This window comes from Nicotiana sylvestris, chromosome 4 (assembly GCF_000393655.2).
Source record: "Nicotiana sylvestris chromosome 4, ASM39365v2, whole genome shotgun sequence".
Lineage (NCBI taxonomy): Eukaryota > Viridiplantae > Streptophyta > Magnoliopsida > Solanales > Solanaceae > Nicotiana > Nicotiana sylvestris.
The window spans coordinates 133,116,507-133,135,723 of record NC_091060.1 but is presented as its reverse complement, the minus strand read 5'-3'; positions in this window follow the sequence as shown (position 1 = coordinate 133,135,723).

Below are 19,217 nucleotides of genomic sequence, written 5' to 3'. Positions count from 1 at the left end.
ACGATCATAGATCGAGAGAAAGAGAGTCAGACTCATCATCAAGGTTTGGAAAAGAGCAAAATGCACGAGAGACGCGAGATGATAATAAAGGCTCGAAGGCAAAATTTGGTGATTACAATTTCAATGTTAGCACATCAGAGTTAGTAGCATTATTAAGAAGCATGGGTGATAAGGTGCGGTGGACAAAGGAAATGAGATCAAACCCGAATAGGCGAAATCCTAATTTCTGGTGCGAGTTTCACAACGATCATGGTCACAAAACGGCAGATTATAGATTGGTACAAGGTGAAGTTGACCATTTGTTAAAGCAAGGATATCTAACTGAATTGTTTAGTGAAAAAGGTAAGCAACCGTATACGAAGAACGTGCACGAGCCCTATAAACCTCCTTCACCAAAAGGAACGTTAATGTTATAAGCGGAGGAGAAGAAATTAATGGTGTGACATATACGGAAGCCAAAAAGGTTTCAAAGGTTACAGTCACACACGGGAAGCGGGTTCGACGTGCTTTGGAAGAAAAAAGTATTACATTTGATGATGTAGATGGCGTACTAACTCCGCACCATGATGCATTGGTAATATCTCTACTAGTACATGACACTAATGTGAAACGAGTTTTGATTGATCCAGGTAGCTCCGTGAACATCTTTTATCTAAGAGTGTTAAACGAAATACAAGTTGAAGATAAGCTGGTACCCAAGGCACATACTTTATCTGGTTTTGACAACTCAAGCATCGTACCAAAAAAGGAGGTAATACTAACAACATTCGCAGAAGGAGTTGTCAAAGATATGAATTTTTAGGTGGTAGAGATGGATATGGCTTATAATATGATTCTCGGTAGACCATGGATTCACGAAATGGATTTTGTGCCATCTACCATGCATCAAGTTATTAAATTCCCTTTACAATGGGGAATATGTCAAATCCGTGGTGATCAATAGACATCTAGGAGCATCAACTCCGTAGCAGATTTGAGTGCAAAAAATGAAGAAAAATATCAATTACGAAATCTAGTTGAGGATGCTACAACGCAAACCTCAACTGAAACGGGCGGACAGATGTATATTCGAGGCCCGATTCCATCCAAGAGCCAGAAGAGAATGAAAACATCAAAACGATGATTGAAGAGTTGGAAGCTGTAGAACTATTCACACCTTGGCTTGAAAGGAAAGTCTATATTGGGGCCAACCTAAGCCACGAAATGAAAGGTAAGTTGACTGAATTTTTGAAAACTAATGGGATTGTTTTGTTTGGTCCCATTCTGATATGAAAGGAATACCCCCGAAAGTAATGACTCACAAGTTAAATGAAGATCCATTATATCCACCTGTCAAACAAAAGAAAAGAAAGTAAGAGTCTTTCAAGAATCAGGTGATTCCAGATGAGGTACAAAAACTTCTAAAAATTGGGTCAATCCGCGAGGTAAGATATCCAAATTGGTTAGCTAATCTGTAGTAGTGCCTGAAAAGAATGGAAAGTGGCAAGTTTGTGTAGATTATACTGACCTAAACAAAGCTTGTCCTAAAGATTCTTTTCCGTTACCACATATAGATCAACTAATTGATGCTACTGCAGGACATGAATTGTTAAGTTTTTTAGATGCAGATTCAGGGTATAACCAAATCAAAATAGATACAATAGATGAGGAAATAACTTCATTTATAACAAACAGTGGGACTTACTGTTACAAAGTAATGCCATTTGGTCTCAAAAACGCTTGAGCCACATATCAAAGGTTGGTGACATAAATGTTTCAAGAACATTTAGGGAAAAACATGGAAGTCTACATAGATGATATGCTGGTCAAGTCACAACAAGCAGGGGATCATATCCAACACTTGTCTGATACATTTCAGATTCTCCGTAAATTCAACATGAAGTTAAGCCCCGAGAAATGTGCATTTGGCGTTTTATCAGGTAAGTTTTTGGGATTTCTTGTTTCTGACCGTGGCATTGAAGTAAATCCCGTGCAGATTAAAGCTATTGAGGAAATTCCTGATACACTAACAAGTAAAAAAGAGGTACAAAGACTGACGGGAAGAATTGCAGCCTTGGGAAGATTTATTTCCAAATCATCAAAAAAATGCTTTAGGTTCTGTGACGACCCAGCCAGTCGTCTCATGAGTTACCGCTCCGTTTTCCCCATTTCTACTTCTTTATGCTTTGTTTATCCGTTTTAGGTGATATCGGGTTGGTCGGATCGAATCTGAAAGGAATTTGGTAAGGTTTGAGACACTTAGTCTCTTTTGAGGGATCTTAAGTTAGAAAAGTCAACCGGATGTTGACTTATGTGTTAGAGGGATCAGAACTGAATTCCGATGGTTCGGTTAGCTTCAAGAGGTAATTTATGACTTAGGAGAGTGATCGGAATGAGTTTGGAGGTTCGGAGTAGATTTAGGCTTGAATTGGTGAAGTTGATATTTGGCGATTTCCAGTCGATAAGTGAGATTTTGATATAGGGGTTGGAATGGAAATCCAAGAGTTGCAGTAGTTCTGTTGTGTCATTTGGGATGTGTGTTCAAAATTTCAAGTCATTCGGACGTGGTTTGGTTGGATTTTTGATCAAAAGCGTAATTTGGAAGATTTTAGAAACCTAGGCTTGAATCTGATGTGTTTTGGATGATTTGATGTTGTTCGAGGTGTTTTGATGTTTGGAACAAGTTTGAATAAGGTTTTAGGATATGTTTGTGCCTTTGGTTGAGGTCCCCGGGGCCTCGGGTGAGTTTCATGTGGTCAACCGGATCATTTTGAAGTTTGAAAAGTTGCAGATTTTGAGTTCCAGCAGTTGCAGACATTTTGGTCTTCGCGTTCGCGAAGAGTCTGCTGAGGGAGGTTGAATTTTAGCCTTCGCATTCGCAAGGAAGATGCGTTCGCAAAGGATTTCGAGGTTGTGCATTGCATTTGCGGGCGTGTTGTCGCGTTCGCATAGAAGGACTTAAATGGTCAAGCTTCAGTGGAAATTAACCCATCGCGTTCGAGATGGAAGGATCGCGTTCGCGAAGGTTCATCTGGGAAAAGCATAGCGTTTGCATGGGTTGTATCACGTTCGCGTAAGAGGATTATGGTCAATGTTATTTTGTGCTTCGCAAACGCGAGGCTTTGACCGCGTTCGCGAAGAAGGAAATTAAGCCTGGGCAGAATGTTTTTAACTCATCTTGTCCGCGATTTTGGGGCTCATTTCCTCCATAGTTGGTCATTTTTGGAGATTTTTGAAGGAGATCTAAGAGGGGTTTGAGGGGAATCACTTGGAGGTAAGATTCTTGGACTAAAAACTCGATTATTATGTGAATTTCACCTAGAAAATCATGGAATCTAAGCCTAAAATTGAAGAACTAAGGCTTGAAATTGGAGACCAAACATTTGGGATTTGAAGGGTCATTTGCGGATGGATTTTGATGTTCTTGGTATGTATGAACTCGTGGGAAGATAAGGAATCTATTAGTGTAAAAATTTCTAAATTTCGAGATGTGGGCCCGGGAGTCGGGTTTTGGTAATTTCGGGATTTATGCCATTTATTGATTGTTTTCGCTTGTGCTTTGTTCCCTTAGCATATTTTGACGTCCTCGTTTTGATTTTGGATAGATTCGACACGAGTGGAGTCTGATTCGAGGGGTAAACGCATCGTGAGCTAGAGATTTAGTCGGTTCGAGGTGAGTAATGATTGTAAATGATGTTCTGAGGGTTTGAAACACCGAATTCGCACATCGTAGTGCTATATTGAGGTGAGACACACGCTTCATGACGGGCGTGGGGTCGTGCACTATTGGGGATTGTGACTTGGTCCGTCCCTATTGATGATTTTACCGCATATTTGATTGAAAACTATTTGTTATCATCATTATTTGGGTTGAATGACATATTTGGGCCTAGTGCCAACTATTTGAACCCTTCGGGGATTTCTATTGATATCTTCCTTAGTGTTTGACTTTATACTTGAACTCAGTCATGTTATTTCCCACTATTTTACTACTCAGCCATGCTTACTCAATTTTAATACTTAAATGACATTTTAAATGATGTTTGGGCTGAGAAACACTGTTTTACTATTGCCCGAGAGGCTTGTGATGATTTTTGACTGAGTAAGGGTGAGGGCCTACGTAGTAAAGAAACACTGATACTGATTTGAGGCCGAGGGCCTGAGATATGTACGCCACGAGGTTGCTTGATTGATATGAGGTCGAGGGCCTAGTTTTGATGCTACGAGAAGCTTGTTATTGCGCTTGAGCCGTAAGGGGAGTCTGCACACCCCCAGTGAGCGCGGGTAGGTGAGATTGTGATGTGAGATTGAGCCTGAGGGGCTGTTATTGTTCTGAGATGTTGCCCAAGGGGCGAACTTCTATTTGTTTACTTTACCTTAATTACCTGTCAATTACTTGTTTACTTATTGAAAGAGGATTTTACTTGACTTTTCACTGTTTTACTACTTCATTATAGAATGCCTTGTGCCTTACGTATTTTCTTACTTTCAGTCGTTATTTACATTTGTTACTCACTGAGTTGAAGTACTCACTTTACTTCCTGCACCCCTGTGTGCAGATTCAGGTGTAGCTAGTTTGATTCCTCCAGCTTCAGGCGGGCTTTCGGAGATTACGAGGTAGTTGTTGACGTCCGCAGCCCCGTGTCTCTACTCCTTTATCGCTTCTATTTCTTTTCAGACAGTTGTACTAGTTATGGATTTAGCAGAATTGTATTATGACTTATAGAAGATCATGACTAGTGACACCCCGGTTAGGGTTGTGTATGGGTGTTCTTCCGCGTATTTATGTTATCGTCGTTATTTTTGGATTTACTTTATCATGTTTAGACCGTTTCTTAAATGCTTAACTATTAATAATTGGAAAATGGGAAGTGTCGGTTGGCCTTGTCTTCACGAGAGGCACCATCATGACTGGGTCCGGGTTAGGGTCGTGACAAGTTGGTATCAGAGCCTAGGTTACATAGGTCTCACAAGTCATGAGCAAGTTTAGTAGAGTCTCGCGGATCGGTACGGAGACGTCTATATTTATCCTCGAGAGGCTGCAGAACCTTTAGAAAAAACTTCACATTCTTGAAATTCTTGTCATGCGAACTTGTTGATCAGAGTACTAAACTTCTATTACTCTACTCTCTCACAAATGGTGAGGACACGCGCTACTGGTCACAGTGGAGGACCCCCAGTACCACCAACTATGGCCACTAGAGGCCAAGGACACGGCTGTGGTCATGGTAGGGGAAGAGTAGCTAGAGCAGCACCTGCAGATGCACCTGCTGCCCTAGTTCCGGATCAGGTCCCAGTTATGGACGCTCCTGCAGCACCAGCTGTGCCCATCGTGATTTTGGGTCTTCAGGAGGCCTTGGCTCAGATCTTATCAGTTTGCACTGGCCTAGCTCAGGCAGTTTCAGCCACTACAACTGCAGCTACTTCTCAGGCCGGGGGAGGCAATCAGACTCTCGCCGTTTGCACACCTGAGTAGGTCGTGCAGGGACTTCAGACGCCGGGGGCGCATCCAGCCTAGCCGGTTGCAGCTGCTCAGGACTATGTGGTTCATGTCATGCCGGAGGATGAGCAGCGTAGGTTGGAAAGGTTTGGTAGATTGCAGCCTCCGACCTTCAGTGGTGCAGAGGGCGAGGATGCCTAGGGCTTTTTGGATAAGTGTTAGAGGATGCTTCATACTACAGGTATTCTGGAGACCAGCGGGGTCGCTTTCACTACCTATCAGTTTTCAGGAGCTGCTTTCACTTGGTGGGAGGATTTTAAGAGGCGTAGGCCTGTTGGTGCAGCACCCCTTACCTGGCAGCAGTTCTCCATTCTCTTTCTGGAGAAGTATATGTCGCAGTCTCGTAGAGAGAACCTGCGTAGGCAGTTTGAGTGGTTGCGTCAAGGGGAGATGAGTGTGTCGCAGTATGAGTTGAGGTTCTCTAAGTTGGCTCGTCATGCCATCTGGTTGGTTCCGATAGATAGAGCGAGGATTAGGAGGTTTGTTGATGGTCTTACTTATTAGCTCCGTATTCTTATGATAAGGGAGAGGTTGACTGATGCTACTTTTGAGGAGGTTGTGGATATCGCCCGTGAGATTGAGTCTGTTCGTCCCCAGGAGCGAAAGGAGAGGGAGGCCAAGAGGCCTCAAGGATCTGGCAGTTATAGTGGTGCTCCTTCGAGGGTCAGTTTCAGCACGACAGAGGCCGTTCATTCAGGTCTGCTCAGCCAGCTCGCCTAGGTTATCATGGGGCATCTTCGGGTCATGGTTATCATGGTTCTCAGTAGGGCCAGTGATCAAAGCCTACCCTGTACTACTATTAAGTAGCAAGAGAGGGTCGAAGAGCTTTTACCCGATTTAGGGTCGGGATTGATTTCCACATAGAGCTAGAATTTGGAATCGAGTATCTATCTAGTTTAGGATTGCGTATGTGTTCCAGATTGCACTTCTAATCATTATTGGGGTTTTTGATTTACTTCTACTTTTATCAAACTACAATGGTAAATGAAACTAGATTAAGCTAAGAGTAAAACTAAAGAGGATTGTTCAAATGGTTTAAAAGGCACTAGGGTAGTGACTTTCGCCTAGGTGGTCAATTGATAGGTAATTGAATCTAAGATATGATTGACATAATTGGGGAGTATGATATAACCGTTGCACGATATTACCCACTCTACACCTCTTGGTGGTTCGAGTGATTTTGCCCGAATTGACTTTCTCAAGACCAATTGGGTATGCAAATTTGCACAAACAATCAAAGTTCAAGTCGAGTATTACTCTCTCGAGGTTTAACCCTTTAATTGGGGCTATCAATCTCTTGAGTACGCCCCAATTCCTTGTTGGACCAATTTCGAAGACTTAGGCTCTCTTTCTCAAGAAGAGCTCAAGTCAAATAAATACAAACTAGTGTTTGCAACCACTAATTCAGCAATTAACTTTGAAATTGGCCCAAATATCAAACACCCATAGTCAATCTAGCCCTAAAATGAAAGACCCATCAATTAACCACACTAGGGTTGAGCCACAACCCTAGCTTATGGGTCTAGCTACTCTTAATTAAAGAAGAAAAGAAAAAAAATAGATGAAGATCAACTCATATTAATTAATTACTAAGATAGACAATAAGATTCAATGATGAAATGTAGATAAAATTGCCCAAAATGGCTAAAATATTCGAACCCACGAGCGCAACTATGTTGTAAAACTATCTAATGCCCTAAAAATGGGAAGAGAAGTTATTTACACTAAGCTAAACAATCTTGACAAAATTACCCCTGTGGGGCTAGTGCGGACCGCACAAAATGATGTGTGTCCGCACTAGGGCTCTGAGCTTGAAAATCTAACTCTCTGAACTCGGGCAATGCGGACCGCAGAGAATAGACTGCGGCCGTGGAGGCTTCTAGTGCGGTCCACATAAAATGGAGCGCGGACCGCATTGGCTTGAACTCAGAATTTGGCAACTCTCTGATCCTCCTTACTGCGGACCGCACTAAATCAAGTGCGGCCGCATTCATCTTAGTGCGTACCGCACAAAACCTAGTGCGGTCGCATTGCCTTTGTGCCTGAATGTCATGCTCTCTGAACCCTCACATTCATCTTTGCATGAGCTTTGTCTTGTCTTGATACTTGTGCAAGTTTCACTCCTTTTGAGCTGATATTTGACTTCTTGTCACTTTGTTGATCAAACCTGCAATCAAACACAACTTGGGAGCCTTTGGGACTATTTTGTACACATTTCTAATCAAAACTTAAGCAAGAAGGAGTATAAAATGTGTCAAAATCCCTAGTTATCAACTCCCCCAAACTTAAGCTTTTGGTTGTCCTCAAGCAAACAAAATAAGACCCACCCCTCAAGAGAACATCCAAGAAAATTCTAGCTGTCCTAAAGTAACCTCATCTAGCATAAGTTAGGACTAACAATTGCCCTCAATATAAATGAATCATTAACAACTTTTTACTCTTTGAAACTCCATGGATTAAGTGTGACATAGGAACATCAAGAGTTGGCTCAACAAATCAAAGAACTCTTTCTATTACTTTGGCCATTGTGGAACCCAAACTCATACATCCTCAACTCTCCCTAAGTAAACCTCATCTTTAGAATAGTGGCACTCAGAACGAGGTTAATGGAAATTCACTCATCTCTCTCAAGAAAAAGTCACAAGTCCGGCTCTAAGTACAATATGCTTGCCCCTTATGTGAGTCACCACTAATGTAAGCTTCATTCAACTCAAGATCATATAGGGCTTTTGTGGAGACATTGTGAAGGCTTTTGGTTCAGGTTAGGAGATGTTTGGTCTACGTAGGTTCCATCTTCCCTTAAGCACTTCTTTTGTTTCATTTGGCACACATTCACTTGACTCTTTGAGTCATTTCCCTTCTTTCTAAGGGGTTAGAGAGACAAACTGTCACTCTTTCTTATACATTTCAAACCGTTTCTCCTTTTTTTTAACTTTCCACACCTTTAATTCATTTCTTTTCTTGAGTCCCTTTTTATTTTTTTTCACATTGAACATTCTTTTTATCTTTTTGCTTTTCTTTCTTTTTCATTGCCTTTCCTTTTCTTCATTTTTGTGCCTTTTTATCACTTTGTTGCAATCCTCATCAACTCCCCCAAACTTATGTTTTTGCCATGTGCTAAAGGAAAGATCGGGTGCCAAGAGAGGGTATCTTTTAGAACGGGTATAGGCATGTATTATGGGTCTTGAAGGGAAAAGGTCTAAGGCTCAAAAGGGTTGACTAGGGATCTTATCATTGGTAGGATATGGAAGTGTTAAAGCTATCATTTGGACCAAGGAAAGCCTATAATCATGTCTCAAGTCAAAATTCACTTAGGATTTCACCTCAACAAATATTCAGGGCAAGTTCTAGACCAATGGCTCGGGACTTGGACTTGCAATGCAATTACTCACCACACAAGCTATGAGGTCGCTAAAGACATAGAGTCGGGGGCCCACAACGACCTTAGATAAGATTTGAGCACACAGTGGTCCCGAAAAACCACTTGATGATTATTGGTCAACACAAGAGTCTCAAGGTCACGACTTTCACCATCCTAAACACAACAATTTGTTTAGATTGAGGCCTAAGTGAAGCTTTGATTGCTTAACTACTAACTACTAAAAACAACAAATAAATAGGGACTCAAACCCTTAAGAAGGTTTTCACGCCATCCATCATTGGGAAGAGCCACCCGGTTCACACAAAACTCCACCTTTGGAAGGAACCGTGGCATTAAGAAAACCAAAGTCTTGTTGCAAACTTTCAAAACAAGAAGCTACGAATCATAAATATGAAGCTAAGAACGAAAAGTTGCGGAAAGTAAAATGAATATATACAAGAGGGGATTTGTCGAATATACAATAGATGGGATGAATATATACAATGTAGCATAACTTTATATACAGACCCAAAGTAAAATAAAAGTGCGATAAATGTAACGAAATGTTAAAATTATTTACAACCCAAAGATGAAAAGATAAGGAAAGCATAAAAAGTATCAAATATATATACAATCATCCGAATGAATCCATAAAAGTAGGGCCTAGCCCCTCAATGAAAGCTAGCATTGTCCCCAATGCCAACTAAACTTAATAAAGCACCAAAAAGAGAAAGGGAAAAGGATATAGGGACTCCCTTTGGCCTGTCTGTCTGCATGGGCTCCTGAGTGGTCCTTGGGACCTCACTGTGCTCGGGAACCTCAGACTGGTTCCTTGTGGCATGCTACTGTGCTGCTGGGACCTGGGCCTGGACAGGCTCCTGAGGTGCATCCTGTGGCTGACTGGAGGAGGCCTCCGATGGGTTTGTCAACTGGATGATTGCATCGTCTGCTCTGGGAATCATCCTCTTTCTCTTGGGAGGCCTCTGGGACTGCTCGAGCTGGGGATGAGTTGATGGTACTGGGTCCTGTAGCAATAAGTCCAAAGGCAGATGATCTGCCTTCATTCTGTCAACATCAACCCTCAGTGCCTTTACGGACTCCTTGGAGGCCCATGTCTTCCTCAACTTCTTGTGCTCCCTAGCAAGCTCCTTGAGAGCCTTGCTGTGTGAATCAACTATCTCTGTAAGCACCTTCTGAGTGTCGAGGATTTTCTGCTAGTTGGCCAAAATCTCCTTAAGAGCATCCTCTATGGACTGGGGGACCTATGGAGATGGAGGTGTCGACTGAGCCTCTACTGTGGTAGTGAGGGTAGACAACTTGGATGACGCAGTCTGCATCCAGTTGTTGATACTGAGGAGAGCCTGGCTTAGTCGGTGGATAGTCACCGGATAGGCACGGGGTGGTATCTCTAGGTCTGCTGAGATGGATGGGCCAGGAGGGATATCGGTGGAGGTGGAGGCAGGCTGAGCAAGGGCCACTACCACAACTGGCTCCTCAGACTAGCCAGTTGGAGCAGTAGTTGTTTTCTTGAAGTTATTGCTTTTGGGGTTATCATCCCCCCTGCATGTTGTACCAAGAAAATGGGGCCTTCTCTTTGGCCTTGATGTCGAATGACCTGTTTTCAACTTTTAGGTCTCAAAAGTACATAGTCAGAAAACTGGGGAAAGGGTAGTTTCTGTCATGCTCACTGCCCACTATTGTGATTATCCTAGACATAACATTTCCCACATTGATTGGGTACCCCGCCATGATTGAAGCCACCAAAACTGCCTGGTGAAGAGGGAGGGAGTTGTCATGAGTCGTGGGGTCCAACCTGCTACATACAAATGTTTCCCACCCCTTTGCCTTGAAGTTCAAACTACGTCTCAGAATCTTGACGCCCGCAGTCAACCAGTCGGGGTGGTACCTGGGATTGCTAGATACTATGCCAGCCAGGGACGGACTTCCTCGTCCATTTCCATCTTTGCCATAAATAGTGCCTCATCCTCTTCATCAAAGCCAAGGTAGTCATTTATTGTTTTCCCATCAAACAACACCTTCAGGTTTCGCACCTTGGTCACTTTTGTGCCCTTTTTTATGTGAGCAACATTGGTGTAGAATTCCTTGACCAAGTGCTCGTTGGCATCTACACAGTCACCCAGAAAGAACTCGTAGTTAATTCTCTCCCTAAATTGCCTCCTCACATTGGGGTTGTGAGGCAGTAGATCTCTATCAACAAAACTCCGCTATGGGATTAATTTCCTCACCGGCCACCATTCCCTGAATTTGTGATATGCTACTTCACTTATGAACTGGTCTAGCCACGCCTCCGGTTTCCTAGTTCTAGCCACCCTACCAACCTGAGGTTCACCCCCTTCTCTAACTACTTCTTCACCTCTTACTTCCTCATCGTCTCTTACACCCTCTCCGGATAATGAAGCTGTGAGAGAGGTGGAGTATTAATCCCCACCGCCTTCGGGTGAGCCCTCAGACGACCCAGAAGACACATTTACTGATGCTTGGGCAGCGGGGAAGTGGGAGGAGTGTCTCGTAGTCTGTTTCTCTCCGGCCAGTCAGGGATGCATTCTCGAATTTAGTCTGAAGATATCTCCGAGGAGGGTTCGTACTCACTCCCAGGCATGTCAATGGCACTATCAGTAGCTTTAATCATCTTCTTTATGTTTTTTATGTTTTGCCGGGCTTGAACAGTCAATCTCACAATTTTCTGTTTCCCTCCCCGGGAGGATTCTACTCTGCCTGGTTGTTTAGAACCTTTACCTCATTGTTTCACCATTGTCTGCAAACACAATCCAATAAGCTTGTTAGTATCAATTGAAGTAGTTAAGAAACAGAGTTGCAGAACAGGAAGGAAAAGTTGCAGATAGTTTTCAGAAGTCACACAGTACGGACCGCACAAAATGGTGTGCGGCCGCATAGGGGTCAATGTGGACCACACAAAAAGGCCATGCGGTCCGCATAGAGGTGGGGTTCAGACTACCCACTCTCTGTATCCAGGTAGTGAGGGTCGCACAAAATGTAGTGCGGCCGCACAGGGACCAATGCGGACCGCACAAAACGTAGTGGGCCGCAGTCTCCAAGGTTCAGCTTTGAGGGCATTCATCAATGCGGTCCGCACAAAATGTTATTGCGGACCGCACAGAAACAACCGCGGTTCGCACTGAGTGCCCAGCTGTGGCACTAAGTTAGGGTTCAAGGTATTTTTGATTTTAAGCCCAAATTTGCACCTAAGTAATGTCCCTAAGTGATTGCCCATTGATTTTAACTACCTATGTCTATTTTAATCAAAAGATTAACTACCCTAACTTAATCTATAAAAGAAAATAAAGGAAGAAAAGAATAATAGCCAAGTAAAACAAAAAGAAAAAGAAAATAACAAAATTTAAAGCAATTAAATTGACATTAAGTTACCAGATGTGAGATGAGATGAAGATTAACAAGTCCAAGCTATGAATTACGAGTAACAGGCAAGATGAACAGTGCTTTTAATATTTCTGAGAGTAAAGGATCGAAAAATGTAACTATTGGGCCTCAGGTACTATTTATAGAAAAAGTCCTGGGGCCGAGCTTACCTACCCCAGTGCGGACCGCATAAAATGGACTGCGGTCCGCACTGCACAGCAATTTCCAAGTCTGAGGAGGCAACACACTGCGGTCCGCACAAAATGTCATGCGGCCACAGTGGTTCATCGCGGACCATACAAAATGTAGTGCGCCCGCAATGGCAGAATTCAGAGAAGCCGATATTTCACCCTTCAACAGTGCGGTCCGCACTAAATGTAGCGCGTCCGCATTGCAAAGTTCAGAGACCTGAACACTTTTTCTACTGTGTCCTGTACTGCACCAACACAATCCTGTAACATCTCACAACCAATTAGTCCAAAAATAAATCCTATCCTACAATGAAAATCAAAGAAAAACAAGAAGAAACACACATGGGTTGCCTCCCAAGAAGCGCCTGATTTAACGTTGCGGCACGACGCAGGTTACCATCACATCATTTGAGATAAAGAAGTGCCACCACATGGCTGTCATCAATTTTTCCCAAGTAATGCTTGACCCGGTGCCCATTAACTCTGAAGACCTCTCCATTTTTGTTTTTCAAATCAAGAGCACCAAAAGGGGGTCACACACACCACTTCAAAAGGTCCACTCTATTTTGATTTAAGCTTTCCCGGAAACAGATGTAACCGAGAATTGAACAAGAGAACCAAATCACCTACTTTAAACTCCTTTCCATGAGCGTATTTATCATGAAGGTACTTCATCTTGTCCTTGTACAAGGACGAACTGGAGTAGGCATGGATCAGAATTCATCAAGTTCATTAAGCTGCTCCACACGAAGATTGGCTGCAACATCCCACTCAAGATTTAGCTTCCTCAAAGCCCACATGGCCTTGTGCTCTAACTCGACCGGTAGATGGCAAGCTTTCCCAAACACCAACCGATATGGAGACATACCAATCGAAGTCTTTTAAGCAGTCCTATAAGCCCATAGAGCATCATCCAACTTCTTTGAATAATCGGTCCTATTTGTGTTGACCATTTTTGACAATATGCTTTTGATTTCCCTGTTGGAGACTTCAACTTGACCACTTGCTTGAGGATGATAGGGAGTAGAAACTTTGTGATTGACACCATACCTTGAAAGCAAAGTGTCGAAAGCTTTATTGCAAAAATGAGACCCTTCATCTCTTATGATTGCACGCCGAGTACCAAACCTTGCAAAAATGCTTTTCTTGAGAAATGCAACAACACTCCGGGCCTCATTGTTGGGAAAAGCCACGGCTTCAACCCACTTTGAAACATAGTCTACCGCCACAAGAATGTAAGTGTTCCCACAAGAGCTAACAAATGGGCCCATGAAATCAATGCCCCACACATCAAAAATATCAACCTCAAGGATGGTGTTGAGAGGCATCTCATCTTTCTTTGAAATTCCACCCGCTCTTTGGTATTCGTCACATCTCTTCACAAAATCACCCGCATCTTTGAACAAAGTTGGCCAATAAAACCCACAACTAAGAATTTTAGAAGTCGTCCTCGCCCTGCCATGATGGACACCATATGGAGAGGAATGACAAGCCTCCAAGATACTCAATTGCTCTTCCTTCGGGACACACCTTTAGATCACACCATCCGTGCAAATCTTGAACAAGTACGGCTCATCCCAATAGAAGTCTAAACTATCCCGCTTGAGCTTTTTCCTTTGGTTAGAAGAGAGCTCACACGGGATTATACCAGTCACAAGGAAATTAGCAACATCAGCAAACTATGGCATATCATTCATCGACACCGAAAGGAGTTGTTCGTCGGGAAATGAATCATTGATCTCTAGGCCATCACGAGGCCTCCCCTCCTCCTCCAAGCGGGACAAGTGGTCCGCCACTTGGTTCTCACTACCCTTCCGGTCCACAATCTCCAAATCAAACTCTTGAAGTAACAAGACCCATCGCATCAGTCTAGATTTGGAATCCTTCTTCGTCATCAAGTATCGGAGTGCGGCATGGTCGGTCGGTATGAATAATAACCTTATCACCCATAATATATGGCCGGAATTTTTCCATTGCGAACACAATAGCCAAAAGTTCTTTCTCGGTCACTGTGTAATACATTTTAGCATCATTCATTGTCTTGCTCGCAAAGTACACCGGATGAAATATTTTGTTCACTCTTTAACCCAAAACCGCCCCAACCGTAACATTGCTCGCATCACACATGAGCTCAAAGGATAAGCTCCAATTAGGCGCAGTAATGATAGGAGTGGTGGTCAACTTATTCTTGAGAAGTTCAAAGGCTTGCATACATTTTTCATCAAACACGATTATAGCATCTTTTTCCAACAACTTGCACAAGGGATTCACTACCTTCGAAAAGTCTTTGATAAATCTCCGGTAGAACCCCGCATGCCCAAGAAAACTTCGAACTCCCTTGACAGATGTAGGGGATGGAGCCTTGAAATCACTTCGATCTTTGCTTTATCCACCTTAATGCCAAGCTTCAAAATTTTATGCCCAAGAACAATTCCTTCTTCCACCATAAAGTGGCATTTCTCCCAATTGAGGAAAAGATTGGTTTCTTCACAACTGGCCAATACTCTATCAAGATTCTTCAAGCACTCATCAAATGAATCCCCCACAACACTAAAGTCGTCCATGAACACCTCCAAAATGTCTTTCACCATATCGGTGAAAATGGCCATCATACACCATTGAAATGTAGTCGGTGCATTACACAACCTAAAAGGCATCGTAGAGAAGGTAAAAGTGCCATATGGACAAGTGAATGTGGTCTTCTCCTGATCTTCCGGAGCAATCAAGATTTGGTTGTACCCAGAATACCCATCGAAGAAACAGTAGAAGGCACGCCTAGTAAGTCGATCCAACATCTAATCAAGAAAAGGCAAAGGAAAGTGATCCTTGCAGGTCCCTTTATTCCTTGCGGGTCACAAAATGGTGTGTGGCCGCACTAGGGCTCTGAGCTTGAAAATATAACTCTCTAAACTCGGGCAATGCGGACCGTAGAGAATGGACTGCGGCCGTGGAGGCTTCTAGTGCGGTACGCATAAAATGGAGCGCGGACCGCATTGGCTTGAACTCGGAATTTGGCAACTCTCTGATCCTCCTTACTGCGGACCGCACTAAATCGAGTGCGGTCGCATTGATCTTAGTGTGAACCGCACAAAACCTAGTGCGGTCGCATTGCCTTTGTGCCTGAATGTCATGCTCTCTGAACCTCACAGTGCGGACCGCACAAAATGGTGTGTGGCCGCACTGGTCTTGTTTTTCCTAAGCTTTGTCTTGTCTTGATACTTGTGCAAGTTTCACTCCTTTTGAACTGATATTTGACTTCTTGTCACTTTGTTGATCAAACATGCAATCAAGCACAACTTGTGAGCCTTTTGGACTATTTTGTTCACATTTATAATCAAAACTTAAGCAAAAAAGAGTATAAAATGTGTCAAAATCCCTAGTTATCAGACAGTCATCACTTAGTCCCTTCCAGCTTAGAGTTTGACCCATGCTCCATCAGTTCAGGGCTCTTCTATGCCGAGTGCATCTACTAGTCACTCTGGTGCGAGGGATTCCCTTCAGTCCCCTTCTCCAGCACCTGGGAGTTGTTATGAGTGTGGTGAGATGGGCCACATATGGAGGCAGCGCCCTCGTCATGTTCCTAGTTCGTCCCAGCAGAGGGGGCAGTCATCGGCTTCAGCGCCAGTTTCTTCACTACCACCCGCTCAGCTAGCTAGGGGTGGAGGTCAGTCAGCCAGGGGTCACCCTAGAGGGGGAGGTCGATCAGGGGGCAGTCAGGCCCGTTTCTATGCACTCCCAAGATAACCCGATGCTATTGCTTCAGATGCAGTTATTACAGGTATTATTTCAGTCTGCCATAGAGATGCATCTATATTATTTGATCCCGGTTCCACCTTTTCTTATGTGTCCTCGTATTTTTCTCGTTATTTGGGTACGCCCCATGAGTTTCTTGCTTTACCAATTCATATATCTACCCCTGTGGGCTATACTATTGTTGTAGACCATGTGTACCGGTTGTGTGTGGTGACTATTAGGGGTTTGGAAACCCGAGTAGATCTATTACTATTGAGCATGGTGGATTTTGATGTCATTTTGGGCATGGATTGGTTATCTCCGTGTCGTGCTATTCTGGACTGTCATGCTAAGACAGTCACATTGGCCATGCCGTGTGTGCCATGGATTGAGTGGATTGCCTTAAATATAAAGGCGAAAAAGAGCAAAACAGAAGTTCAAGATAATTAAGTTATACAAAAACTTCATAGTATTAAGTTTAGACTAAGTATGAACTTAGTCATAAACTGATTGTCAATTATACAAAATGCCCCAAAAAGGACTGGGGACTTGTCCTTTCCAAAAACCAAACCCCCAAATGGGACCAGGGGTAAAACCACCAAGAAAAAAAGAAGAAGGGAGTTACACTTCATAAACTTTCACTAAGGGGCAGAAAAAGGATCTAAAGCGGTATAATAAGCAGCAGAAGGTTCGAGTTGACTTGAAGGAGTTGGGGCATTCACCATACCCATATCATCTTCAACATGCTCAGAAGTATCAGCCATGGGAGAATGAAAATCTTGGCCTTGCTGAGTTTTTTCAATGGTGTCCTTTATCTTGGCTAACTCAGCATCCAAGTTGAAACCCTCTTGGCTAGCCTCCACAAGGGTATCATGGCGTGTGTTTAAAATAGCCCAACTCACTTCAATAGTAGTCTTGTCCTCAAGAATCTCATAATCTCTCTCCCATTGATCAATCTCATTTTTGAGCTTTTCATTCTCAGCCAAGACAGTATCATAAGAAGATTGCAGATGAACAAGTGAACTTTCTAAAAAAAACTGACCTTATCAGAAAACTCATGGAGATCTTCTTAGGTCTGAGTAAGTATTTGCACAAGTTCACCGGCGTAAACCTCTTTCTCGCTTAGCAAAGCCTTCAACTCTCTAATCTTTTCACTGGCTTTGGAGAGTTGCTCAGAAAATGATGTCTCGAGGAGATTTTTGTCCTTGTCAACTTGATTTGAGGAAGCCTTCTCAACTGCTAACTCTAAAGTCAAAACCTTCAACTGCTGCTCTAAGGTGCACTTTCTTTCTTCTAACATTTCTATATCAAGTTGAAGGCTTTCATATTGTTCTTTCTAGTTGTCTGCTTCAATTTGATAATCATGCATTAATTGCTCTGTATGAGAAACCCTCTTCATCATCTCTGTGCCAATAAGATTAATCTAAAAAAGAAGAAAAGGGTAAGAACCTTAATAAAATAACAACAACAACAACAACAACGGCCCAGTATAATCCCACAAGTGGGGTCCGGGGAGGGTAATATATACACAGACCTTACCACTACCCCGAGGGGCAAGAGGCTGTTTTCAGGAGACCCTCGGCTCAAGAAAGAAACAAGAGACGATATATTAATACTATCAATAGACTCATAATAAAATAACATAAAATATAAAATAACATAACATAACATAACATAACATAAAATAACAAAACAATAGCAGTATAAGAAATATAAGAAATACGAAAAAGATGGAAGGTATAATAATATCCACCAGATAAAGCCCTGCATCAGTAGCTGACCAATAGCATCCTAAGACTAACTCCTAACTGGCTAGTCTCACTCTAGTGCGCTGTAGAAATATTCACAACTTCCCCCTAACCTACAACCTTAATGCTCGACCTCCACAATTCCTTATCAAGGGCCATTCCTCAGTAACCCTAAGTCGCGCCATGTCCTGCCTGATCACCACTCCCCAATACTTCTTAGGTCTCTCTCTACCTCTCTTCGTGCCCACCACAGCCAATTGCACACACCTCCTCATCGGTGCATCAGTGCTCATCCTCTGAATGTGCTCGAACCATCTGAGTCTTGCTTCCCGCATCTTGTCCTCCATGGGGGCCACGCCCACCTTCTCTCGAATATCTTCATTCCTAATCTTATCCATCCTTGTATGCCCGCATATCCACCTCAACATCCTCATCTCTGCTACTTTCATCTTCTGGATGTGTGAGTTCTTAACCGGCCAACACTCAGTCTCATACAACATGGACGGCCTAACCACTGCTCTATAAAACTTACCTTTTAGTAACGGTGGCAATTTCTTGTCACACAGGACTCCCGACACTAACCTTCACTTCATCCACCCCACCCCTATATGGTGTGTGACATCCTCGTCGATCTCCCTGATCCCCTGAATAACTGACCCAAGGTACTTGAAACTACCCCTCTTAGGAATGACTTGAGAGTCAAGCCTCACTTCCACTTCTGCTTCCGTCGGCTCGACCCCAAATTTGCACTCGAGGTATTCCGTCTTCGTCCTGCTCAACCTGAAACCTTTAGACTCAAGGGCATGTCTCCAAAGCTCTAGCCTCTCATTGACGCCGCCTCGTGTCTCGTCAATTAGAACTATGTCATCAGCAAATAGCATGCACCATGGCACCTCCCTTGAAGAACCTTAATAAAAGAAGGATGGAATAAAGTGTGAAAAGTAGCAAATACCTTTAAATATGACTACACTATGTCATTCATCCAAGTCAAAGAGCTGTGACTCTTGAGCTTGGATTTCTCAACTGGACCGATCAGAGGTTTCAACCATACGTCAGCCCAACCTGACTTTTTCAAAAGGTTACCATCGGCAGGGACCTCAGTGGTAATCTGCTTCATCGTTCCACTTCCACTCGAGGAACCAACCTTAGTATGAGGAACAGTAGTAGGGGGAACTGTGGAAGAAGTCATAACAGCTTGGGGCGGAGCAGCAACGGTAGCAGTCACAACTGGCAAAGAACGCGTTACAGGGACTGGCATGGTAAAAGAGCCAAGGGGTACTTCATCAGAAACTAAATCCAAATTGTCA